The following is a 27,510-nucleotide window of genomic DNA, read 5'->3' on the forward strand; positions in this document are numbered from 1 at the left end:
GCACCTGTTTACTGCTGTTGCATATTCACGTTCATGTTATTCACAGGAATATTTACTACTAACATGCATGAATTTTTGGCAGCTCTGTAAAGAAATGCCACCCAAGAGGACTTTAAAAGCAACCTTTGGCTACTGTACTCCATGAAACATTTAAAACAGACAGTTGCATTCATGCTATATAACAAAAATCTAATATACAAGACTTTTAACCATCAGTCACTTTTTGAAGCTAAATATTTGATTTCATATTTTACCTGTTAAGGACATAAATCACGGATCAGTATTTTAAAATCCTTAATTATGTGAATTCATAACTGATATTTAAATATTTTAATAATAAAAAAATGTACTGCATAGTATATGCTGATTATGTTCCAAAATCAGCAAAAAGATTTACTTTATGATTTTATCGCTGCTCATAACCAGTTTGTTAATGTGATTGAAAAATAGATTCAAGAGCTTCAAGAATTTCCCATATAGAATAAATCTCGAGAGGGTAATTTCCTGAATCCATTTTGAGAACACATTAACAAGTAGTTATGACCAGTGATCCAATCATAATTATTTGTAGTTCAAGGAGCTTTAGCTGCCCTAATTTACTATAAGTTACAGAAAAAATGGTGTAAAAGAGTAAGACGTGTTTTAGAGCTACACATAAAAAAGAAAACTACATTAGAGTGAAGTATCTAATAACTTTTAAAGCAGTTAGCTGATCAGACATTTTGCTTCTGGCAGCTGTGTGGCACTGCTCAGTTTGTTAATATCTTTTAAAATTCTAAAACACTTCACACTCCTTCCCTTTTTTTCTGTCAGTAATGTTAGTAAATTATGGCAGCTAAAGCTCTATGCAATAAAAGTAAACAAATAGTGCTGCAAAGACTTGTGATCGAGGTTCTCCAATCCTAACCAACTAGTTACGATTTTCTTGAAGAATTTCTTGGCATCCATTTCTTGAACATAAAAAGCTGGTTATGATCAGGCAGCCAACTGTAATCTTCTGTTATAAATTTATCCAGACACATCAGCTGCTGAATGTGCGTGCGCGTGTGTGTGTGTGTGTGTGTGTGTGTGTGTGTGTGTGTGTGTGTGTGTGTGTGTGTGTGTACATCTAGGAGTTCAATGATAACACCAACACAGATAGTGTAACTGTGACAATATAATGATTGTTGGAGTATATGGACCACAAAAATCAAGTGTTGATGACCTAGAGGAATTCATACACTTCTTGCATGAAATATAGGAGGGAAGAATAATAGTGGCTGGGGACTTAAATTTACAAGAAACAGACTGGAATAACAATGATTCAACAACATTAGTAAGGAAATTATTCACAACATATGTTCATGAGCTACAATTGCTTTAGACTGTAAAAAAAACTACTAGGGGATGGAACATACTAGACATTATTTGTGTTCCTAAGAAATTACTGTCACTTCATCTGAAGTTTTACCACTATTGTGTGCTCATGGGGTTATAAAGGTTAACTTGTTGCTAGATAATTCTGCCAAACTGAAATCTAAACCAATACACAGAAGGTTAATTGCAGATTATATGGAAGTAAAACAATCACTATGTAAAACTAACTGGAGTGAGGAGTTCAGTGGAAAAATTGCAGAAGGACTGTGGAAAGTTTTGAAAGAGAAACTGAGTGCAAAAAAATAAAAAAAAATGTTTAACATCCGGATCTAGGCATACAACTTCAGGGGGATATATTTCCATAAGAAAAAGATACCTGATTAAGGTATGAGAAAAAATATAAGAAATGGAAAAGTGGTCAAGCTACAACTTTGAAAAATGAAATAATCAAGCTGGACAAACAAATTAAGCACAGTCTGAGACAAGATCAAGAAAAATGTAAAGAAAATTTATATAATAGGAAACCATTTTATAGAATCATAAGATGTGGAAGGAGTAATAACATACAAACTGATAAACTGTGTATAGATTCTAAAACTTATTCTCAGACATAACAGATTATAGATATATTTACAAAATGTTATGCAAAACGGTTTGGCTCCACAAAATGGGTGGGTGGTAAGTTGCCCTAGTGACATCCAGGTAACCTCAGATACTGGAATCAAATTAGATTATATTGAAAAATAACTATACCAACTGGATCCAAACAAAGCACAGTGAGGAGATGGAATTAGGAATAATGACCTGAGAACACTTCAGCAAGAACTTACAGTACCATTATATCTATTCTTTACTAGGTCATATAAATATGGGGAGATTCCTCATAATTGGAGATATGCGCTTATTAAACCTTTTTTTTAAGGGAAAGGAGAGCTGGACAAACCCAGAGTCATACAGACCCTTAAGTCTACTTTTATGTAGTGGAAAAATAATCGAGAAGGTAATACTGTATAAGCTATTGTCAGAATTGGAAAGGGTGGGACATGAAGATGGACAGGTAGATAGTAATCTCTCCTTTGACAATCATATTGCCAAAGTAGTTAGGAAATCCTTCTATGTGGCCCATCAATTACTAAAGGGTTCGCATCTAGAAATAAAGAGGTTATAGTGCCCCTCTACTCGTCACTCATTAGACCCATCATAGAGTACAATGCCCCATTTGGGATGTACCTCACAAGACACTTCCAACAGCTGGAAAGGCAACAAAAGTACCTCACCAAGAGGATTACTGGCCTCAAACATATGTCCTATGCAGCCCGACTGAGAAAACTCCGGCTGTACTCAGTGGCATATCGCTTACTCAGAGGTGATCTCGCCTGACTTACAAAGCCATGTCCAACTCAGAATTGATGGACATGCTCCACCTAAAGAAATCCAAATCATTACGAGCCATGTGTTCTAGTGAGCTAAACCTCACCGTAGCAATAAATAGAACATGCTGGAGGGATAGATTCCTGTCACAGAGACTTCCCATGCTTTGGAACAAAATTCCAAATTACATCAGGCAGAGGCCCTCACTACCACTCTTCAAGAGAAACCTTGATGAGTGGATGGGTAACAGAAAATACACCCCTGGGATCACTTCATTGGCTCTGCTTGAGAGAGGATCAGTTAATTAATCAATGGGGTGGTGAAAGCCGACACACTCTGGCTAGGTTTATAAATGCCCTTGGGCAGATAGCCTAGTACCTACCTATGACTCTATGAAACCATATATCAGCATGCATATGTTGAAAATAGATCTATTACCACCTGTAACATGATGTTCTATAACAATATGATAACAACTATTGTAGAGGTAGATGTTGCCCTAGTGAAATGTGTTCTGATCCCCTGAGGGGTTGGTTTCCCATGGTGCTTATAGCAGAAATGGATGCAGTGTGCTATCCATTTTGAAATTGTTTGTTTTGCAATGGCCTTGCCCTCTGCCCCTGTTGCAAAGCTGACTAGTAACTGGTCAGATTTTCTGAAGGCTTAGTCCTATCAAGGTAGAATCTGAAGTGTCTGTGCACATCCTAGGAGTACAGGATCCTTTCCCCTTTATTCTGAGGATTAGGGAAGAAAGTTGGCAAATGGATGGATTGGTTGAGAGCCACACTGGACACCACTTTAGGCATAAAGGAAGGGTTAGTTCTGAGGGAAACCCTGTCAGCATGAAAAATAATGAAGGGTTCCACAGCCATAAGTGCTTGTAGCTCAGACACTCTTCTAGCAGAAGTGATGGCCAGAAGCAAGGCTGTTTTCCAAGAGAGGAATTTTAACTCTGTTGACGCTGCAGGTTCAAAGGGGGATGTGTGAGCTTTTCCAGTACAAAGTTAAGGTCACAAGCAGGGGTGCTCTCATTGTGGCCTTAAGTTGGTTGCTCCTCTCAGGAACTGTTTGATAAGAGGGTGCGAGCATACAGGTGGCTCAGTGCTGTAATGAGCCAAAATGGCTGAGGCATGTGCCTTAATGGAGGAGAAAGACAGGCCTTTGTGGAGTAGCTCTGCTAAATAATCCAGGATTAGAGGCAGGGAGAGCAGAGTTGTGTCCTCCCCTTTAGATTGAATCCAGGAGCAGTACCTTTTCCACTTATCAGCATAGGATTTTCTTGTACTGGATCTTCTGGCTTCAAGAATGATTTCCAGCACTTGTTTGCTCAAGGTTGCTGGGGAAAAATTCAAGGAATAAGCCAGGCTGCAAGATTTAGGGTTTGTAGCGTAGCTGCAGATGCAAAATCTGCCCCTCCTGCTGGGAGAGCAGGGATGGGTTCTGGTGTAGGTGCCAGGGTGGCACCGGTGACAGGCTGTGAAGGAGTGGGTACCAGTGCTGGTGTGGCTAGTCTGGGGCAATCAGAATTATCCTTGGTCTGTCCTGTCTTATCTTGATTAATACTTTCGAATGAGCGGCAGAGGGGGAAAGGTATAGATTAAGAAGTTTCCCCACTGAAAAGATAGGGCATCCACTTTCCAGGCCCTGCTGTGAGGGTTGCTGGTGCAGAATTTGTTGAGCTGGTGGTTGTAGGGGGAGGCAAAAAGATCCACCTCTGGGGTCCCCCATTTCTGGATCAGCAGGGTGAAAGTGCTGGGATCCAATTGCCACTCGTGTGGGTCTAGGAGATTTCTGCTTAAGTCGTCTGCCAGTGAGTTTTGTTTGCCTGGCAGGAATTGAGCTTGTAGATGGACTTGCAAGGCCAAGGCCATTTTCCACAGGGCCATGGCTAACCGGGAGAGTGGGTAAGAGTGGGTTTCCCCCTGTTTGTTGATGTACCGCATAACTGTGGTGTTGTCTGTTTTTATTAGAAGTTGTCCTGGAAAGAGTATGGATCTGAAAGCTTTCGAGGAGTGCTGCACAGCTAGCATCTCTTTTTGGTTGATGTGCAGATGAATTTGACTTGGGCTCCAGTTGCCCTGAAAGCACTTGTCATCCAGGTGTGCCTCCCAGGCATAGTCTGATGCGTCTGTGGTTAGGGTCTGGGCAGTTTGGGCTTGAGTAATAAAGAGCAGTTCCTTGTTGTGGTTACATGCTGCTGTCCACCAAAGGAATTCTGCCCTTAGACAGGGTATGATAGGAATGACTGTTTCCAGGTCCTGAGAATGTTGGCACCAAAGACTTTTTAAGTACCATTGAAGTTTCCTCATATGCAGTCTTGCATATGGAATTAGCAGTATACATGAGGCCATGAACCCTAGGGCCTGCAGTATTTTTCGTGTGGATAGCTGGGTTCTGGTGGCCATTTGTTTGAAGTAGGCTGTCAGATGGACTTGTTTTTCTGAAGTGAGGAATGCCATCTGGGATGTTGTGTCCAAGCTTGCTCCCAGGAATACAATCCTTTGACTGGGTACCAGTTTTGATTTCTTTTCATTGACTGTGTACCCCAAGGAAGTGACAAGGTTTTTCACAAATGTCAGGTGCCGCATTAGCAATTCCTGACTGTCTCCCTCAATCAGGCAGTCGTCCAAGTACGGGTAAATTTTGATATTTTTCTGCCTGCAGTATGCAATGGCTGGAGCCAGGCATTTTGTGAATACTCTGGGTGCAGTGGATAAGCCAAAGGGAAGTGCAGAGAAAGTACAGTTGTCTATACTTACCATAAATGTAGATGTTCGAATGTATTCACTGTTGCAGTCATCACATTTGGGTTATCTGCTTGCAGTAGCCCTCAATCAGCCTGATTATCAAAGTCTTGGGTCCTGCATCAGTTGCTGTCTCATCTTCCATGACGTCAGGTAGTCAGGGGCATAAAGCATGCAGCCGACGCCATTACATCAGTTTTTCTTGCCCAAGATGTCAGGTGTCCCCTAATGGGAAGCAACTAAATATATATATATATATATATGGTTCTACCTCACATAAACGAAACACCACAACACCGACAACGCAATCACCGACACCACATAACCGACAGTACAAAAACACGAAATCCCACATGCCCGACAACGAAATAACCGACGGTACACAAACACGAAACCTCATACACTTCACACACCACAATCAACAACCAAAACACATTCCCCGTCCAAAAACCACATACACAACACAAGCACACCAAAATCCCTACAAACCCACACTAAACCATACATACACAACTACCTACAACCCTGACCCAAACCCTAACCCTAAGGTCCGTCACTACCGCACACTTACCTGACCCGCTCCCTAACCCTAACTCACTTATCCGCCCTAACCCAAACACAATCACTACGACACTTACCTGACCCGCTCCTAACCCTAACTCACTTATCCGCCCTAACCCAAACACAATCACTACCGACACTTACCTGACCCGCTCCTAACCCTAACTCACTTAACCCACCCCTATCCCCACTTACCTTACTCGCACCCTAACGTCCGTCACTACCGCATACTTACACAGCCTTTTCCCATTTCGGCATCCTCGGCGTCGGTGCTTTCATCCGTCGGGTCGGTCTTCTGCTTGTCGATCTTCTAGGTCCCGTCGCGTCGGTCTTCTGTGCTGTCGATCTTCTGGGGCTCGCGATTTCCCTGTCGATGTTCCGGCGTGTCATTGAAGTGAGGTAGAACCATATATATATATATATATATATACAAGGTTATACCTCCAACAAAAACGCAAATACACCAAAAAGCTGTTAAGCATAGAAAAGGAGAGTAGAGGTATACCCAAAAGAAGTCAGGGGACTTGAGGGAGGGTACCAGGACTGCAACAGTGAATACACTCGAGCATCTACATTTATGGTAAGTGTACACAACTGTACTATGTTCTTCGTGTTTCACATTTACAGTCATCACATTTGGGTAGATTCCCAAAGCTAAGGATGGGAGGAGGAATTTAGACAGAATTAGGTCCAGCTATAAGGCCCTGCAAGACTGCAGTGGCAAAGCCAGCTCTAGATTTAGAGAAAATTGGCAAATGGCAATGCTTGGTGAAAGTATGTACAGAACTCTAGGTAGCATCTTCTAGGATGTCTCTGGTAGGGACACCTCTGAGAAAGGCTGTAGAGGTAGATGCAGCCCAGCTTGAATGGGGTCTAATCCCCTGTGGGGCAGGTTTTCCATGTTGCTTATAGCAGAAATTAATGCAATAGCCTATCCATTTAGAAATGGTTTGCTTTGAAATGGCTTTCCCCTCTGCCCCTGCAGCAAAAGCTACCAGCAGTTGTTCAGATTTCCTTTGAGGTTTAGTCCTGTCCAAGTAAAATCTAAGTTATCTGTGCACATCTAAGGAGTGCAGTATCAGTTCCCCTTTGTTCTGTGGATTAGAAAAGAAGGTTGGCAAATGAATGGACTGATTAAGAGTCACACTGGACACCACCTTGGGCATGAAAGAAGGATTAGTCATGAGGGACACCCTGTCTGCATGAAAGATTATGAAAGGCTCCACTGCCATAAGGGCCTGTAATTAAGATACCCTTCTTGCTGAAGTGATTGTTAAAAGAAAAGCTGTTTTTCAAGAAAGGAATTTTAACTCTGCACTTGCAGCTGGCTCAAAAGGAGAAAGAGTGAGCTTTTCCAATACAAAGTTAAGGTCCCAGGCTGGAGTTGGGGCTCTCCTGGGTGGTCTTAAATTTTTGGCCCCTCTGAGGAACTGCTTGAGCAGTGGGTGAGAAAAGAGGGGTGGTTCTGTGTTGTAATGAGATGAAATGGCTGAGGCGTGAATTTTGTTTGTGAAGCATCTCAGTTAAGTATTGAGGAATCTGAGATAAATTGGGCGCTGCTGTGGCCATCCCTTGAATTTGGTTCCAGGCACAGAATCTTTTCCATTTTTCAGCATAAAATTTTCTAGTACTAGGCCTCCTTGCCTCCAAAATGACATCCAACACTTGTTTACTGAGGGATGGTAATGGAGAGATTAGGTGATTAGCCAAGCTGCCAGGTTCTGGGTTTGAAGCTAGAGGTGCAGAATCTGGCTCTCCTGCTGTGACTGCAGGGTAGGGGTCTGAGGCAGGTGCTATGGGGAAAGCAGTGACACGCTGTGAAAGAGGGGGTACCAGTGTTGGCGTGGCCAGTCTGGTGCTATCAGTATCGTCCTTGGTTTGTCCTGTTTGATCTTTAGTAGTACCTTGGAGAGGAGAGGCAGAGGAGGAAAGGCATAAACTGATAGATTTTTTCCAGCTGAAGGACAGGGCATCCACTTTCCAAACTTGTTTGTGGGGAGTCCTTGTACAGAATTTGTCCAATTGGTAGTTCTGGGGGGAGGCAAACAGGTCTATATCTGGGCTCCCGCATTTGTTTATCAACAAGTTGAAGGTCTTTGGTTCTAGTTTCCACTTGTGTGGGTCCATGAGATTTCTGCTTAGTTCATCTGCCAGTGTATTTAGTTTTTCTGGCAGGAATTGAGCCTGTAAATGCACTTGGTTGCTCAAGGCTGTATTCCACAGAGCCATGGCTAGTCTGTAGAGGGGGTAAGAATTGGTAGCCCCCTGCTTGTTTATGTACCACATAACAGTGGTGTTGTCCGTCTTTACCATTAATTGTCCTGGAAGAATGTGGTCCTTGAAGGCTGTCAGAGCATTCTGTACAGCTAACATTTCTTTTTGATTGATATGCAGGTGCATTTGACTTGGGTTCCATTTGCCCTGAATGCACTTCCCTGCCAGGTGAGCCCTCCATGCATAGTCTGTTGTGTCTGTTGTTAGGGTTTAGGCAGCAGGGGGTAGAGTGAATGGTAGTCCCTTGTTTTGGTGGCAGGCCTCTGCCCACCAAAGGAATTCTAACTGTAGACAAGGTATGATAAGAATCATTGCTTCTAGATCCTGAGAATGTTGACACCATAGGCTTTTTAGATACCATTGTAGTTTACTCATATGCAGTCTTGCATATGGAATTAGTAGAATGCAGGAGGCCATGAACCCCAAAGCTTGCAGTATTTGCCTTGCAGATAGCAGGGTTTTTTTGGCCACTAGTTTGAAGTAAGTTGTCAAATGAATTTGTTTCTCTGGCGTGAGGTAAGCCATCTGGGAAGTTGTGTTCAAGCTTGCTCCCAGGAATGTAGTTTGTTGACAGGATACCAGTTGTGATTTATTTTCATTTATGGTGCATCTCAGACAAGTTAGCACCTTTTGTACAAATGCCAGATGATTCAAAAGTATGTCCTGGCTTTCTGCCTGAATTAGACAATCATCCAGGTACGGGTATATTTGAATATTTCTTTGCCTGCAAAATGCAATGACTGGAGCTAGGCACTTTGTGAATACCTTGGGTGCGGTAGATAAGCAAAGGGCAGTGCAGAGAACTGATAGTGCATGTAGCCTGTTTTGAAGCGTAGGTATCTTCTGCAAGATTCTCTGATTGGGATGTGCATGTAGGCTTCTTTTAAATCCAGTGTTGCCAAGCAGGCATTTTGTCTAGCATAAGAAGCAACTGGTGAAGAGTTAGCATCTTGAATTTTGGAATCACCAAAAAGGTGTTTAAGATAGAAAGGTCCAGGATAGGATGCCATGAGTTGTCTTTTCTGGGTACCAGGAAAAGCCTTGAGTAAAAACCTTGTCCCTTTTCCTCTTTTGGTACAGTTTGAATAGCCTTCATGCTTAAGAGAGAGAGTACTTGCTTTTGAGCCTCTGTCCACTGATTTGTGGGTAGATCTGGCCAGCCATTTGGGGTTGGCAACGTGAGGAAGTGAAATCTGTATCCTTGGGAAACTATATTTAAAACCCATTTGTCCTGGGTAACGAGTTCCCAGTTTTTAGCCTGCAGAGCAATCTTTCCCCCTAAAGGAGCGGTCACTTGAGAAGTGCTTGGAAGCTTTAAAGTTAAGTCATTTAGACAGTTTACCATGGGGGGAGTCTTACTACTCCCTGATTTGGAAGTGGGAGTCCCCCACTGCTTAGTCCTGTGCGTAACCTGGTGTTCTGCTGGTTCTGGGTTTGGACTGAGAAGGCCTGGAAGAGGCAGGAAAGGGCCAATTCTTAGAGGGCCAATACCTACTAAATCTTGGAGGCTGTACTTGTAGGAAATCTTTAACAGTTTGCATAGATTTAGCTTTTTCCTCCATCTTTTTAAGAAGTTATTCTGCTTTGCTGCCAAACAGGCGGTCCTGATTTAAGGGAGCATCCAGCAATTTAGCTTTAACATGATCTGGCAAGGATTGCTCCTTAAGCCAAGTATGCCTTCTAAGTACAGACCCAGTGACAGCAGTCCTGCAAGATGCCTCTAGTGAATCAAAAAACACATTGCAAAGTATGTTTTCTAACTTGTTCATCAGAATGTATTAAATCCTGTAAATCCTTATTTTCAGCACAGTCAGGAATCAACATTATTTTCTGTTTAAGCAATCCAATAATATGCTGCTGATACTTTAACATATGAAACTGGCAATTTAAGGCCCTAATAGCCAAGGTTGCAGAAGTGTGTACCTTCTTACCCCATCTATCCAGTGCCCTGGAGTCTCTATCAGAGGGGGTAGGATTTTTGGCAGTAGTAGCCTTAATGCCCTTGGGTCCCTGTGAAATGGTCTCAGGATCCGCAGTATGATTTTTAAAAAGGAACTTGTGAGAATCAGGAATCCTGTAATATCTATCAGGTTTTCTGGGAGCAGGAGGTAAAGAGTCAGGGGCCAAGCTAGATTCCAAAAAGGCATCATCAACAATGTCTAGTACAGGAGGGATAGCTAAAGGCCTGTGCTGGGGCAGGAGTAAGAAATCCCTAAGCCTCTTTTTAGAATCAGAGTAATCCTGGCTTTCCCAGCGAAAATACTCCCTAAGAGTTGCAAGGTTTCACCAAAAGAGAAATCCTCTGGTGGGGAAGTAGAGAGAATAGAGTCCTCTGCATCAGAATCCTCATAGGTAGATAAAGGTAAATCCTGGTCATCAGAGGAAACAGAAATTTCAGAATCCTGGTCAGAAGTATCATAAGCAAATTCAGTCCTAGGTCTCTTAGAGGGGGAAGGTTGGCTTCCCCTGATTAAACTAATAATGTCTTCAGCCATTCTTATCATTTGTTTTTTAGGCATAGAGGCCTGACCATGCAGTCTTTGCGTCGGTTTTCTAGGCATGGTTCGAGATTTAGGCCTTGAAGAAGAAGATGGCATTGGTTTAATATGCAAGTCAGAAGGCATGAATACACCCTCAGAAACTGGTGCCTACACAGCGGCTCCGGACCCATCCAAGGTAGAAACATCCACAGGTTCCACAGTTGAAACATCTCACGGCATACTGGACTCCGAATGGGTCTCAGTAGAGGCCTGCGAATCTGAAGTAGGGGGTATCAGGGGCTGTGAAAGCGCCTCACTGAGTACCGGTGAACTGGAGACTGGCTTAGGAAAAGTGTTGCCGGCAGCTTTGGACCTCGTCAGCCTGTCTCTGTCTTTATCTTTGTGTTTTTTCGGGATGTCGGTAGTCGGATGGCTAACCGAAGACATATCTGGCTAATTGAACCGAGTACCAAAATATTTAGAAGTTTAACTATATCGACGATGAATAGTTCATTGCTTAAATAAGGCACAAAACCGACAGCAAGGTACGTCGTGGTCAGGGCCTAGGCAAGGAATACAGTTGTTGTGTCTTTTGGCTTTTCCCAGTTAGGCAAGGAATACAGTACGAATGAAAATCTTTATGAGGTATTTGTTTTCCACAAGAAATACAATTATTGTCTTTTACTGACATTGGTTTAGAGCAAGAAAAAGTTTCCCCAACGGGGTACTTAGCTTTAGTTGAAGACTTTGGTTCTGAAACTCGAAAACGAAAATTTCAGGAGTTGGCCGACTGGCACTTGCGAACTGCTTCTGCTTCGGGCACCACACGGCAAGAAAGACTGATGTAATGGCGTCGGCTGCATGCTTTATACCCCTGACTACCTGACATCATGGAAGATGAGACAGCAACTGACGCAGGACCCAAGACTTTGATAATCAGGCTGACTAAGGACTACTGCAAGCAGATAACCCAAATGTGATGACTGCAATAGAGAAACACAAAGAACATCTGACAATGCATAGATCCAGCCCTGAAACGAAGATACTTCCTGCATGACTCCCTTATAGGGATGTCCAGATAGGCTTCTTTTAAGTCTAGGGTGACTAACCAGGCATCCTTGGCTAGCGTAGGTAGAAGCTGTTGCAGGGTAAGCATTTTGAACTTTGGTACCACCAGGAAGGTGTTGAGAAATGAAAGATCCAGAATTGGGCGCCAAGAGCCCTCTTTTCTGGGTACCAGGAAGAGTCTGGAATAGAATCCTTGACCTATCTGTTCCACTGGCACCGGCTGAATAGCTTTGATGGAGAGCAGGGAAAGAACTTGGCTTTGAGCCTCTGCCCACTGGTTTGGAGGAAGGTCTGGGAACCCTCTTGGGGTTGGCAGTGAGTGGAAGTAAAATTTGTAACCCTGAGATACAATGTGGAGGACCCATTGGTCTTGTGTGATGGACATCCAGTTTTTTGCATGAAGGGCAAGTTTTCCTCCTAGGGGCACAAGGAATTGGGCAGAGATGGGGAGTGGAGTAGAGAAGTCATTGTGAATTTTTTCCATAAGGAGGTGGCTTACCACTCCCTGCTTTGGGGGTGGGGGCACTCCCTTGCTTAGATCTCTGCATATCGTGAGACTGTAGTCTGGGAGGTCTGTTTCCCCTGGGTCTGGCTTGAGATGGCCTGGAGGGGGCTGAAAAGGACCAGTGTTTGGAAGGGCAATGTCTACTGAATCTAGGGGGTTGCACTTGTAAAAATTCTTTAACAGTCTGCATAGACTTAGCTTTTTCTTCCATCTTTTTAAGAAGCTCTTCTGCTTTGGCACCAAACAAACTGTTCTTGTTCAAAGGAGTGTCTAGTAACTTTGATTTGACATGGTTTGGCAAGGTCTGCTCCTTGAGCCAAGCATGCCTTCTCAGTACAGAACCAGTGACTGCTGCCCAACAAGATGCTTCTAGGGCGTCAAAGCCACACTGCAAAGTATGCTTGCTGACTTGGCTTGCAGAGTGCATACGGTCTTGCAATTCTTTATTTTCTGCACAGTCTGTAAAGGTTGCCATGTTTTGTTTAATAAGTTCCATAATATGTTGCTGGTACTTCAGCATATGAAACTGACAATTCAATGCCCTAATAGCAAGAGTTGCAGAGATATATGCCTTCTTACCCCATCTGTCCAAAGCTCTGGAATTCCTGTCCGAAGGGGTGGGATTCTTGGCTGTAGTTGCCTCGATACCTTTAGGCCCCTGGGAAATGATCTCTGGGTAAGCAGTAGGATTCTTAAAAAGAAATTTGTGAGTAGCAGGTAACATGTAGTATCTGTCAAGTTTCCTAGAGGCAGGAGGTAAAGTATCAGGAGTAAGATTGGATTCCATAAAAACATCATCAACAACTTCCAGGACAGGAGTATTGCTAAAGGCTTGTGCTGTGGCAAATCTAGGAATTCTCTGAGTCTCTTTTTGGACTGAGGATAGTCTTGGCATTCCCAGTGGAAATTCTCTCTTAAAGTATGTAAGGTTTCACCAAAAGAAAAATCTTCTGGAGAGGAGGCAGAGGGAATGGATTCCTCTGCATCTGAATCCTCATAAGCAGATAAGGGCATGTCTTCATAATCAGATACCTCATAGTCATCGGACTCCTGGTCTGTTGAAGCTGCAGGGGACTGGTCTCTTTTCCTCTTAGCAGGGGAAGGCTGACTTCCCCTAATCAGCATGATAAGATCTTCTGCCATTCTGAGCATTTGTCATTGAGGCATGGGAGCAGGTACATGCACTTTGGTTGTCGGTTTTCTAAGCGTATTGTGTACTCTTGGCCTAAAAAAACCCGGTAGTTTTAGATAAAAAATAAGTCGTCGGTTTGAGTCGAACATCGGTTGAGTGAAGAACTGCCTCAGAAGCTGGGGCTTGCACAGCGGCTCCAGACCCATCCAAGGTAGAAACATCCACAGGTTCCATAGTCGAAGAAGAGTCTCATAGCATACCAGACGGGTCTCGGTAGAGGCCTGCGAATCCACAGAAGCATGCATCGGTAGCTGTGAAGGCCCCTGAGTACCAGCAAACTGGCGACTAGCTTAACTGAAGCATCGTCGGCAACTTTGGACCTATGCAGTCTGTCTCTGTCTTTATCCTTTCGTTTTTTTCAGAATATCGGTAGTCGGATGGCTTACCCAAGCCATTTTGGAATGCAGAGATCGAGAGCAAAAGAATTTAGTGACAAAAAGAGCCCAACAACAAATGGTTTGGGCATTGAACAAGGCACAAAACTGACAGCGAGGTACGTAGTAGTCTCGGCCTAAACAGTTGATGCAGTAAGAATGAAAAATCTCTGTGTGGTATTTGGTTTCCACAGGCAAGACAATTGTTAAGTTTTTGAGACATTGGTTAGAGCAAGAAAAAAAGATCCCCAATGGGGTACTTAGCTTTAGAAGACTTCAGGATTATTCAATTTGTAAATGAAAATTCAGGTAGAGGCCAACTGGAACTTGCAAACTGCTTCTGCTTCGGGCTCCTTGGAAAGAAAGACTGATGTAATAGCATCGGCTGCCTGTTTTTATACCCCTGATGACCTGACGTCAGTCCTGGAGCGACAGCATCCAATGCAGAAATACTAAGTCTCTGGTATTCGGGCCGACTGAGGCCTACCTGCAGGCAGATAACCCAAGTGTGATAACTGCAACAGTGAAACACGAAGAACATCTTCCAGGCAATGGACCCAACCAAATTTGGCTTTGTTAAGGGCAGGCCATGCCTACTCAACCTAGTGGACTTCATTGAGAAGGACGCCAAAGCAATGGATGAGGGCAAAATGGTTAACACTGCCAACCTTGACCTGTCCAAGGCATTTGACACAATACCCCACTCAGGCATTGTTGACAAATTCAACAGGTTACGTACAAACCCTTATGTCACCTGGTGGATTGTCAGCTGGCTCAAAGACAGAACCAGGAAGTTATAATTGGGGAGTCCACCTCTACAAAGAGACCAGTCACAATCAGAGTTCCTCAGGGATCAGTTCCGGGACTGCTCCTTTTTGGCATTTACTTCTCTGAAGTCAAGGCCAACGTCAGTGGCCTCTGGCTGATTAAATATGTAAATGATTGCAAATTAGGAACTGTCTTTGAATCCCCCACCAACACAAATGTTCTCCAGGAAGGTCTGACACAAACAAACAACTAGTGTCAGAGCCATGGACTAAAACTAAATGCCAAGAAATGCATAATAGTATCTTTTGGGAAATCATCATATTGACAACACACCCCTAAGAGTTGACCCAGTAATCAGATACTTGGGGACACTCATAGACAGTAATCTAGCCTTTGACCATCACAAGTCTACAGTAGTGAGGAAATCATTCTATGCTGTGCAGCTTATAAAAAGGTATGGCATCTAGGTCCAATATGGTATTCATCAGGCCTCTCATTGAGTAGAGTGCCCCCTTTGGTATGTACCTAACCAGGCATATTCAACAATTGGAATGTCTACACAGGTTCCTCACTAAAAGAATATAGGGAGTAAGTGACATGTCCTTTACAGACCTCCTCGAGGCCCTCTCCCTATATTTTGCCTCCTACAGGCTGTTGAAGGGAGATCTATGCCTGGCAAAAAAGGCATTGTTAGACCCCACTCTGATGGACCTATCCACAAAACAAACAGCATTAGAATCACCCATTCTAAAGACTTAATTAAACCTTGTGCATGATATAAATAGGATTTGCTGGAGAGACAGGTATGCATCCCAGAAACTACCCTGTCTCTTTAACAGGCTGCCTATCCATGTGAAGCAGAGTTCCCTAATAACCCAATTCAAGTGTAACTTGGACAATTGGATGGGGAACAGGAAATTCATCCCTGGTTTGGCATGTATGTCTCTAATGGACACAGGTAACCAGTAAATGGTCATCTCCCAAGCCCCTGTTTATACTTATCAACGGTATCAGCACTTGTCAGAAATTTGGGATGCATGGCTGGGCTTAAAAAGGTTCTTGTGGTCATTAGCCTAGTAAATACCTATGAACCTATAAGATGGATGGCTGCATGCTTTACAAAAAGCACGTGGCAAGTATACAACAAGTGCACAGGGGAAATTCTTGATTACTGTCAGGGTGTCCCACAGGGCTCTGTCCTGAGCCCATACTTGTTTAGATTGTATCTTTCAGAGCTATCTTTTGTTTATCTTTTCCATCTGAGGTGTTCTAGAGTCTGTATGTAGATGCCTCAAAATTGGGTAAACTGATTACATGTGTTACAGATAAGGCATGTATGCAAAAGAACTTGATTAAATTGACCATTTGGGCACAGGAGAATAATATGATGATAAATACATCAAAAACTAAGGAAGTAAGATTTGGGAGACAGAAACTGAAAGGTGAATATTTAATGCAGTACATAATGATTAAAACTGTAGATTTGTTCAAGGACCTGGGTATATCGGTAAATCCAGCTTTGAGTTTTTCTAACTCTATCAACCAATTGGTTAATGATAGTTATCGATCTATAGGTTGTACAGAGAGATTTATAAAGTCTAGAAAATCAGAAATGATGAAGTCATTGTTAATTACATTAGCCCCAAGCTTGAGTATGGAATAACAATATGGAAACCTTATAAGAAAATAAACATGAGTAATCTGGAAAAAGTACACCGGAAATATACCAAGGGCATCCATGGACGGGAAAATCTAAGTATGAAAGACTAAAATATCTGAACTTGTACAGTGTCTCTTATAGATATTTAAGAGGAGATCTTATTCAGGTATATAAGGCATTTATGGACAACTACCTCTGGGAATGTTTGGGGTTAACAAAAAGTACTAGAGAATCATCAGATAACCTATGTAGAAGATTCTATAGGAATGAGAAGTGTACTAATTGGTTCTCTGAGAGAGCAGCTGATGCATGGAACAGACTTCCAGGTTACATTAAAGCAAGTATTTGTTTAGATATTTTTGAGAACAGCCAGGACACTTATTATAGGAACCAATTGTTTTGGTATATTGGCAAGCTAGAAGGACAATAATGCCTGTGCATGAAATGTTTGTATGTATGTATGTATCCATATGTGTGTGTGTGTGTGTGTGTGTGTGTGTGTGTGTGTGTGTGTGTGTGTGTGTGTGAGTGAGTGTGTTTGTGTGTATGTGTGTGTGTGTGTGTGTGTGTGTGTGTGTGTGTGTGTGTGTGTGTGTGCGTGTGTGTGTGTGTATGTGTAGCATACCAAGTAACAATACTAAAACATTTATGGTATGGTTCAAGCAAATCACATAACTGCTGTGTTTTAGACTCCTTCTGCAACAACTTCAAAGGCTTATACAGAGTAAGCATTTTATGCAGCAGCAAACTGATAACATGAATTTGTCAAAGGTGACTAGAAACTATTTACATGTACATTGTAACGATTGTATATAAAACCACCTTTGGAGCTTTTCTACCCAGGCCTCAGCTGAAAATGGACATGTATCCAGTCAGACTATCCCGTTCAACAAATGTAAAATTAAAAAAAAAAAAATATATATATATATATATATATATATATATATATATATATATATATATATATATATACATATATATACATCTATATGTGCATATATGGGCCCCCTGCAATTTATTTGTACATTAGTACATTAGTTTAATAAATTACAGGACTGCTCATTTTGCCAAAACATTTAAATTCTCTAAATGTTTGAATTTTTGAGTAGGAATGTCTGTGTATGCATTTGTGGGTTTTGGTTAGGTAATGGAGTACACTTAGCTTGTGTATGAGTGTTTGCAGGTTATGGTTAGAGTAAGAGTTAGGTTATGGGATAGATTTACTGGTGTGTGTTTGTGTGTGTGTGTGTGTGTGTGTGTGTGTGTGTGTGTGTGTGTGTGTGTGTGTGTGTGTGTGTGTGTGTGCGTGTGTATGTGTGCTTGTGTGCGTGTGTGCATGTGCGCATTTGTGTGTGTGTGTGTGTGTGTGTGTGTGTGTGTATGCGTTTGTGTGTATGTGTTTGTGTGCGTGTGTGCACGCGTGCATGCGTGTGCAGGCACATATGCACATTTGTATTTAATGTGTTACTGTACTGCCTTGTGTATTGACAGTGTTACGGAAATGTTTTTCTAAGGTAAGGTGTAGTGCTACTGTTAGGGGCAGGGTTAGGGTTAGCAGGCATTACTAAGGTAATAATGCAGGTTAACCAGAACCTTAACCCTGCTACTGCCACTAACCCTACATCTTACCTTAGAAAAGCCCTTTCTGTAACACCATCACTACTATTCAGACAAATTGGAGCTTGGTTTTACAGGAGGATTTTTAATGTAAATATCACAAAAGGACATTATTTTCTTTTGCACTTTCAATAATAGAGGATTTTGGCATTGTGAATGCTTGAAATATTTTGCCTGTTTTTTTTGGCATTTTGATAATTCATAATATACTCATATACAGGGGAAGAATGAGATACAAAACATGTAGACATATAAATGAAAACTGTAATGCCTTACAGCTTTCCCATTCATTTGTAGGCAGTAGTGTGGATTGTGTGTCTGGAATGTTAAAGGCAGGATCTGAAACATGATGTTTGCCAAGGAAGGCTATAAATGCTAGTGTAGTGTTGTGAAGGAATGAAGGTAGTTTTGTCAAAAATAAATACAGTACATGGTCATAATAGCAGTTCTTTCAAACAGTTATACTGAAAAAGTGCATATTTTTATGCATCGCTTTCTTAACCACTTTTTTAGACTATCAATTTATCAAAACTCACTGTGTTTAAGCTTTTTTATGCAACCAGTATTTTAATAGACAGAACAACCTTCATGAACTGCAGTCATATCAGCTTACATTTACTGCCACCCATTAAAACATACATAAAAATACATATATTTAATGTGGCAAAGGTTCTACTTTCAGCATATAATTTAAAAGTGCTCCATATTGAAATATTGGCACTTAAAATGCTGAGTGTCAAGCCAAAAAAAAAGACTGAAAACACAGGAGAAGCGTGAATCTCAAAGATCGCCCTTCTACTTAAAAGTTCTTTATACCAACTCCAAGATCGCCATACCTTGGAGAAAAACGAATAGTCAGAGAAATGTCATTTCAAACTTAGTGTATATATAAGTCTGTTCTTTCAGACATTCAGTCCCCATTTATTTATTTATTTGTTTGACATTTGTTTCCCGGGGGAAGTCTGTCTGAGTCAAAAGTACCCATTTTCAGCAGAAGCTTAGGGAGAAAAGCTTTATACTTAACAGTTTAAGTTATTACAATCAGGCATCTGTGTACATACACTTTACTATTTCTTCTCTTATACAGAGTGTAGGAAGTTTGCCATCTTACATAGACTACTGGATACTACAATTTAGTTGTATACGTAATTTGTAGAACAGTATGTACATTACATTAGCAGAGCAAACCTACAATAATACTGTAGGAAAGACTATTGCTACAGGTTGGTCAGTATTTTTAGAATGAAGAAGGGAAACATTATTGAGAGATGTGGGAAGAACATAGGGAGATTTTTAAAATAAAGTCGGCTGTAAGGATATATAGAAAGGGATTTTAAAAAGTTTTGTGAGATAGCTAGGTTGGGGGTGAAAGGAGCTAGGAATTATGAGATATGAAGAAGTATCAAGCGTAGTTCATATATCTGAGAAATAAGGGGTGCAGTGTTTAGACAAAGGGTTGAAGGTAAACAGATTTTAAAGAAAAGCTGTGTATATGAAGTGAAGAATGGTAGAGATGATAGGTGAGAAGGTAAGGGTTGAAGGAATTTAGGCAGTTGTGTCAGCCAGGGGTAGGAGAATTCAAAATGATGTTAGCCAGGAGTAGAGCAGGAGAAGGTCCCCGTATTTCAAACGGTTACCATTTAAAAGGCTTTCACTATGAGTGGATGAAAGTGAACACACAGAGGATCAGCATTTACCAAAAAAAACTTTTTAAGTGTTTTTGCAAGGGGGCAAGCCCCCTGCACTATCCACACACCCCTGAACTTATATATACTCTGACTCCACAGCCACACTAACTTGAAAAAAGGGGGGAAATTCCCCCCAAAATGGGATCACTACTGGCACAACTCATTGACAGTGATTTTCTATGGTGGAACTCTGTCACTGAGTTTAATCTTGGGCAATTGAAGCTTGAGTATTCCATCTTCATCCAACAGTAGACTACTCATTTAAAGGCAGTGACAGTTAAGGTTGCAGTTCATTTTCTTGATGAGTATTTTATTATTTTTTATTTTATTTTATTTTATTTATCATTTGTTGACCGGGAAAGTCCGACTAGGTACCACAGAGCCTGTTTTCAGCAGAGGCCCGGGGAGAAATGCTCCAGATGCATGTCTTTAGAATTAATTTATAATGAATATTTTTTCATTCAGCATTACTTAAGCAGATGGCATTTCATCAGACAATTTCAGAATAAACTGCTTTGCGTGACGTAGAGCACTCTTTGTATCACCCAATAGAAAAGCCCCCCCCCCCCACCCGTCTGCTGCATAATCATAAGCTAGGAAAAAAAGCCTTGATGTTCAAAGCCAGAAGAAAATGCAAATAAATCAGCAGACAGAAGCAATATGGTGTCAGATCAAAACAGCTGCCTTTACTAATAAAACTGTATGTGAGGGGTTTTGTCCATTAAAACAGACTCAAAATGTATGCAGTATAAACACTCTACAGTAACCTAGCATTATAAAAGCTGCGCACGTGTAGTGCATAATCAGCTGTGGGGCAGTTACATCTCCAGGAAATGTGCAATACCTTGATGCAACAGCTTCACTGAAAGACATTTAATTCAGTTTTGGTTGAAAAAAAACAGTATTTGTTTGAGGGAATAGCATTTGCTTCAAAACTCATTTAAGAAATGTGCTTATTTGTTTATTTAGATAAGAAGCCAAATTAATATGTCACCTACCTTTGTATTGTAACAAATGTGGGTATCCCCACAGTGACCCAGGAAAGTGGTCTATGCTAAGAGAGGGTGAGAAACAGCACTGGGTGAAAATGCGAGACTTATTTCTGTATAAATGTATATGTACATATGTCATGCATGCATATTCAGCTGTTCAGTGACAGCTAGATGAATGTTCTGCTCATGGGTCTACTGTTGCACCATATGAGATGAGAAAGGGATCTAACGCTTTATGGTCTGCATGTCCTAGCACTCTCGGGTACTGCACGTAGGGCTCTTTTGCAATGCACATTTTTATAATCTTTATTTTTATACTGGGACAGTCCGTACAGATGAATAAGAATACAGAATTCTTGACAGATTCCACGCCACACTCTAACTTAACTGTCTGTAATACATTACTTTGTAAAGCTTGCTGTCTGTTGTCAGAATAATTTCCTCTTGGTGCTTAACTTGCTGATAAATTCACAATAATATTTGCTATAATGCATTCTAATCAATGTCACTTATTAACACACACACAGTGACTAGAATTGATTATAAAGTAAGTCAGTCCTGAGCTGAACCTGGGCAGGGTTATTCATAACCCTGTGCAATTACATAAATGCATTCTATGTTCTTTACCTGATGTTGCCGTGACTCATAACTGTGGATCATGGTAATAACAGAAGGCATATGGAAGAATGACAATGTCTATGAGTGGTGCACAGACGTGCATAGTACAAGGGGTATACTGTGACCCTGGTGCTACAATGAATCACTGTGTAGCATGACAGCAATGCACAACATGACAGGGCACAGCTACTTAGTAAAGTAGGATGTGTCCGATATACCTTATTATGTAGGTGTTCCCTACTGCTGTTTGTCCCACTGTAGTGCCATGCAGTGAATCATAAAATATTTCCATTCATTAAGTACAGCAGTATGTTTAACTATGGTAATGAGGAGATTTAGTACAGTGTCGCTGTGTGTTAAGGTCATTATCATACTATGGTAACAAGGAGATTTAGTGCAGTGTCCTTGTGTGTCAAAGTCATTATCATACTATGGTAACAAGGAGATTTAGTGCAGTGTCACTGTGTGTTAAGGTCATTATCAGAATATGGTAGCGAGGAGATTTAGTGCAGTGTTGCTGTGTGTTAAATTTATTATCATACTACTTTAACGAGGAGATTTAGTGCAGTGTCACTGTGTGCTAAGGTCATTATCATACTATGGTAATGAGGAGATTTAGTGCAGTGTCCTTGTGTGTTAAAGTCATTATCATACTATTTTAACAAGGAGATTTTTAGTGCAGTGTTGCTGTGTTTAAGATCATTATTAGACTATGGTGACAAAGAGATTTACTGCAGTGTCCCTGTAAGTTAAGGTCATTATCATACTATGGTAACAAGGAGATTTAGTGCAGTGTCGCTGTGTGTTAAGGTCATTATCAGACTATGGTAGCAAGGAGATTTAGTGCAGTGTCCTTGTGTGTCAAAGTCATTATCATACTATGGTAGTGAGGAGATTTAGTGCAGTGTTGCTGTGTGTTAAATTTATTATCATACTACTTTAACGAGGAGATTTAGTGCAGTGTCACTGTGTGCTAAGGTCATTATCATACTATGGTAACGAGGAGATTTAGTGCAGTGTCCTTGTGTGTTAAAGTCATTATTAGACTATGGTAACAAGGAGATTTAGTGTAGTGTCACTGGGTGTTAAATTTATTATCATACTACTTTAATGAGGAGATTTAGTGCAGTGTCACTGTGTGCTAAGGTCATTATCATACTATGGTAACGAGGAGATTTACTGCAGTGTCCTTGTGTGTTAAGGTCATTATCATACTATGGTAGCGAGGAGATTTAGTGCAGTGTTGCTGTGTGTTAAATTTATTATCATACTATTTTAATGTGGAGATTTAGTGCAGTGTCACTATGTGCTAAGGTCATTATCATACTATGGTGATGAGGAGATTTAGTGCAGTGTCCTTGTGTGTTAAAGTCATTATCATACTATTTTAACAAGGAGATTTTTAGTGCAGTGTTGCTGTGTTTAAGATCATTATTAGACTATGGTGACAAGGAGATTTACTGCAGTGTCCCTATAAGTTAAGGTCATTATCATACTATGGTAACAAGGAGATTTAGTGCAGTGTCGCTGTGTGTTAAGGTCATTATCAGACTATGGTAGCAAGGAGATTTAGTGCAGTGCCCTTGTGTGTCAAAGTCATTATCATACTATGGTAACAAGGAGATTTAGTGCAGTGTCACTGTGTGTTAAGGTCATTATCAGAATATGGTAACAAGGAGATTTAGTGCAGTGTCACTGTGTGTTAAGGTCATTATCAGACTATGGTAGCAAGGAGATTTAGTGCAGTGTCCTTGTGTGTCAAAGTCATTATCATACTATGGTAATGAGGAGATTTAGTGCAGTGTCGCTGTGTGTTAAGGTCATTATCAGACCATGGTAACAAGGAGATTTAGTGCAGTGTTGCTGTGTGTTAAATTTATTATCATACTACTTTAATGAGGAGATTTAGTGCAGTGTCGCTGTGTGTTAAGGTCATTATCATACTATGGTAACAAGGAGATTTAGTGCAGTGTCACTGTGTGCTAAGGTCATAATCATGCTATGGTAACGAGGAGATTTAGTGCAGTGTCTCTGTGTGTTAAGGTCATTATCAGACTATGGTAGCGAGGAGATTTAGTGCAGTGTCCTTGTGTGTTAAAGTCATTATCATACTATGGTAACGAGGAGATTTAGTGCAGTGTCTCTGTGTGTTAAGGTCATTATCAGACTATGGTAGCGAGGAGATTTAGTGCAGTGTCCTTGTGTGTTAAAGTCATTATCATACTATGGTAATGAGGAGATTTAGTGCAGTGTCTCTGTGTGTTAAGGTCATTATCAGACTATGGTAGCGAGGAGATTTAGTGCAGTGTCGCTGTATGTTAAGGTCATTATCAGACTATGGTAGCGAGGCGATTTAGTGCAGTGTCCTTGTGTGTTAAGGTCATTATCATACTATGGTAGCGAGGAGATTTAGTGCAGTGTTGCTGTGTGTTAAATTTATTATCATACTACTTTAATGAGGAGATTTAGTGCAGTGTCACTGTGTGCTAAGGTCATTATCATACTATGGTAATGAGGAGATTTAGTGCAGTGTCCTTGTGTGTTAAAGTCATTATCATACTATTTTTACAAGGAGATTTTTAGTGCAGTGTTGCTGTGTTTAAGATCATTATTAGACTATGGTGACAAGGAGATTTACTGCAGTGTCCCTGTAAGTTAAGGTCATTATCATACTATGGTAACAAGGAGATTTAGTGCAGTGTCGCTGTTTGTTAAGGTCATTATCAGACTATGGTAGCAAGGAGATTTAGTGCAGTGTCCTTGTGTGTCAAAGTCATTATCATACTATGGTAATGAGGAGATTTAGTGCAGTGTCACTGTGTGTTAAGGTCATTATCAGACTATGGTAGGAAGGAGATTTAGTGCAGTGTCCTTGTGTGTCAAAGTCATTATCATACTATGGTAATGAGGAGATTTAGTGCAGTGTCGCTGTGTGTTAAGGTCATTATCAGAATATGGTAGCGAGGAGATTTAGTGCAGTGTTGCTGTGTGTTAAATTTATTATCATGCTACTTTAAAGAGGAGATTTAGTGCAGTGTCACTGTGTGCTAAGGTCATTATCATACTATGGTAACGAGGAGATTTAGTGCAGTGTCCTTGTGTGTTAAGGTCATTATCATACTATGGTAACAAGGAGATTTAGTGCAGTGTCATTTGTTAATGTCATTGTCAGACTATGGTAATGAGGAGGTTTAGTGTAGTGTCGTTGTGTGTTAAGATCATTGTCAGAATATGGTAACAAGGAGATTTAGTGCAGTGTCCTTGTGTGTTAAAGTCATTATCATACTATGGTAACAAGGAGATTTAGTGCAGTGTCTCTGTGTGGAGGAGGGGAGCAGCTTGGTTGTAGAAGCAGGTTTGCTTGCACCAAGGGAAAGTCTGTTGCAAGGTTCCAAGAAGGTTATTTTTTTACCATGTAAATGAGTTTTTTTTTAACTGCTCAGCTCTGTTTGAAGAGCAGTACCATACTGCAATATGTAAGACATATTACACCAACCACAGTTATGCAGTTCTGGTCCAGTAACTTAAGTTTCTGGGATTAGCTTGCTTGTGGTTGCTGTGTCTCTAAATCATGCATAATCCTAAGGTATTAGGGTCATTTGAATGTGGAGTACTGTGGCTACGCAGTGGAGTGAGACTGCACATGTGGTCTTACACCATTGTATAGCTGCCTTTATGAATCTCTAATGGCTTTGCCAGACCTTTCAAGTGTGTACCAACTCTACCTCATACAGCACAATTTTCATGAATCCCAACCATATTAAGCAAAGCATTTCTTGTATGTTTGCAAGTAACTGCAAAAATGACAAAATAAAAAGCATCACTGTCCATGTTCCATGAAGACTGCTAGATTCCAACATCATACTTATATGCCTTAAAGACTATCCAATGGTCAGGATATCCAGTTTCTTCCAATATACTTACTAAAATAAGTCTCTTTATAGAACATCTACAGCATAACCAAAGCTCCAAAGCATTGGACTCTTCAGACTGATATATTAATGGACATAATATACTATTAACTGAAATGCATGACTGTACCTAATCACCCTCTCAGACTTCAGCTGCTGCTTAGCTGATGATATTGTCATAGCCATGCAGTTCCAAAGTCAGCAGCTGAAATGAATGTTAAGCATTACACACAGCAAAAGACTGCCCGTTTATATGTTGCAGTTGATCTGATTCATACATTTGAACAGACTATGAAGTAATTGTGTCAGTATCTGAGGGTCTGTTATTCTCAGTGGCAGAAGCCACATTTGAGGGTCTATCATCAGTGTCAGAAGCCATAGCATTCCATTATACAGTGAGAGAAGGCACATAATTTCATTATATAGTGACATAAGGCACAGAATTCCATTATATAGTGTCAGAAGGCAAAGCATTCCATTATATAGTGACAGAAGGCACAGCATTCCATCATATAGTGACAGAAAGCACAGCATTCCATTATATAGTGACAGAAGGTACAGCATTCCATTATATAATGACAGAAGGCACATCATTCCATTATATCGTGACAGAAGAAACAGCATTCCATTATATAGTGACAGAAGGCACAGCATTCCATTATATACTGTCAGAAGGCACAGCATTCCATTATATAGTGACAGAAGGCACAACATTCCATTATGTAGTGACAGAAGGTACAGAATTCCATTATATAGTGACAGAAGGCACAGCATTCCATTATACTTCCTCTGATGGTAGTTCAGGTCTATTAGATGCCCATAGGAACTTCAGACACTGAAACTAGTTGTGACTTCCCCATCTCTGATGCACCTTGTAGCCTCCTGGTCCTCCTTTCTGTCATTTAACTTAAGTGTTAAAAGTCTTCCCTCCTTGTTTATTGATATCTGTTCCTGGCAGTTGTTAGATCTTATGCTTCAGTATCTAAACTCTAAATCTATTCTATTATACAAGCTTGCTCCCTCTCTCTCTCTTTCTTTTTCTCCCTGTCCATCTTTCTGTACATACCCCTTTCGTCTTTTTCATCAAAAACATATGTGCTACAGAAATTAAAAGAAAAAACAGTGTCTCCGAGCATTGCAAAGAGAAAACCAATCTAACAGTCTGTGCTGCTGCATTTCTCAGAGCTGACAAAGCAATATAGTTGCTACCTGATATTATATTTGTGAAAGCCAGTCTATCATCCTTAACTAAGTGTAATATGATCAGTGTAACATGCTACATACAAATGATAATGCTGTACATGCAGAGAAATAATTTTGATTTAAAACTTATCAAACTGATTAGCAGAAACTTATCATTCGCTTATTAGATTACTTGTTTAATCCAGTTCAGAACCACTAGGGAGCCAAAGACTATCCTGGCACTAACAAAACATGGAAATTATCTGCACAATACACACACACATGCATACATTTGCACCATGCACACACACACACACACACACACACACACACACGTACATTTGCACACATGCACATATACACACACATACACATACATTTGCACACATGCACATACAAACACACACACACACGTACATTTGCACACATGCACATATACAAACACACACACATATATTTGCACACATGCACATATACACACACACACACACACACACACACACACAGTGTAACATGCTACATACAAATGATAATGCTGTACATGCAGAGAAATAATTTTGATTTAAAACTTATCAAACTGATTAGCAGAAACTTATCATTCGCTTATTAGATTACTTGTTTAATCCAGTTCAGAACCACTAGGGAGCCAAAGACTATCCTGGCACTAACAAAACATGGAAATTATCTGCACAATACACACACACACATGCATACATTTGCACCATGCACACACACACACACACACACACACACACACACACACACACACACACACACACACACACGTACATTTGCACACATGCACATATACACACACATACACATACATTTGCACACATGCACATACAAACACACACACACACGTACATTTGCACACATGCACATATACAAACACACACACATATATTTGCACACATGCACATACACACACACACACACACACACACACACACACACACACACACACACACACACACATACACATACATTTGCACACATGCACATACACACACACACACACACACACACACACACACACACACACACACACACACACACACACACACAAACACACATGTACATTTGCACACATGCAGATACACACACATACACACACACCCACACACAGACACACACAAACACACACAC

At 40.9% G+C, this 27,510-nt stretch overlaps 1 protein-coding gene across 1 annotated transcript in view; it reads right to left on the bottom strand.

Moving 5' to 3' along the window:
- Nucleotides 1-27,510, bottom strand: part of SERTAD4 (SERTA domain containing 4) — a 269,818-nt gene that overhangs the window by 44,681 nt on the left and 197,627 nt on the right. The gene's annotated exons all lie outside the window — the stretch shown is intronic.

The sequence above is a fragment of the Protopterus annectens genome, chromosome 1.part0, assembly GCF_019279795.1.
Source record: "Protopterus annectens isolate FY-2018-M chromosome 1.part0, PAN1.0, whole genome shotgun sequence".
NCBI classification, from domain to species: Eukaryota; Metazoa; Chordata; order Ceratodontiformes; family Protopteridae; genus Protopterus; species Protopterus annectens.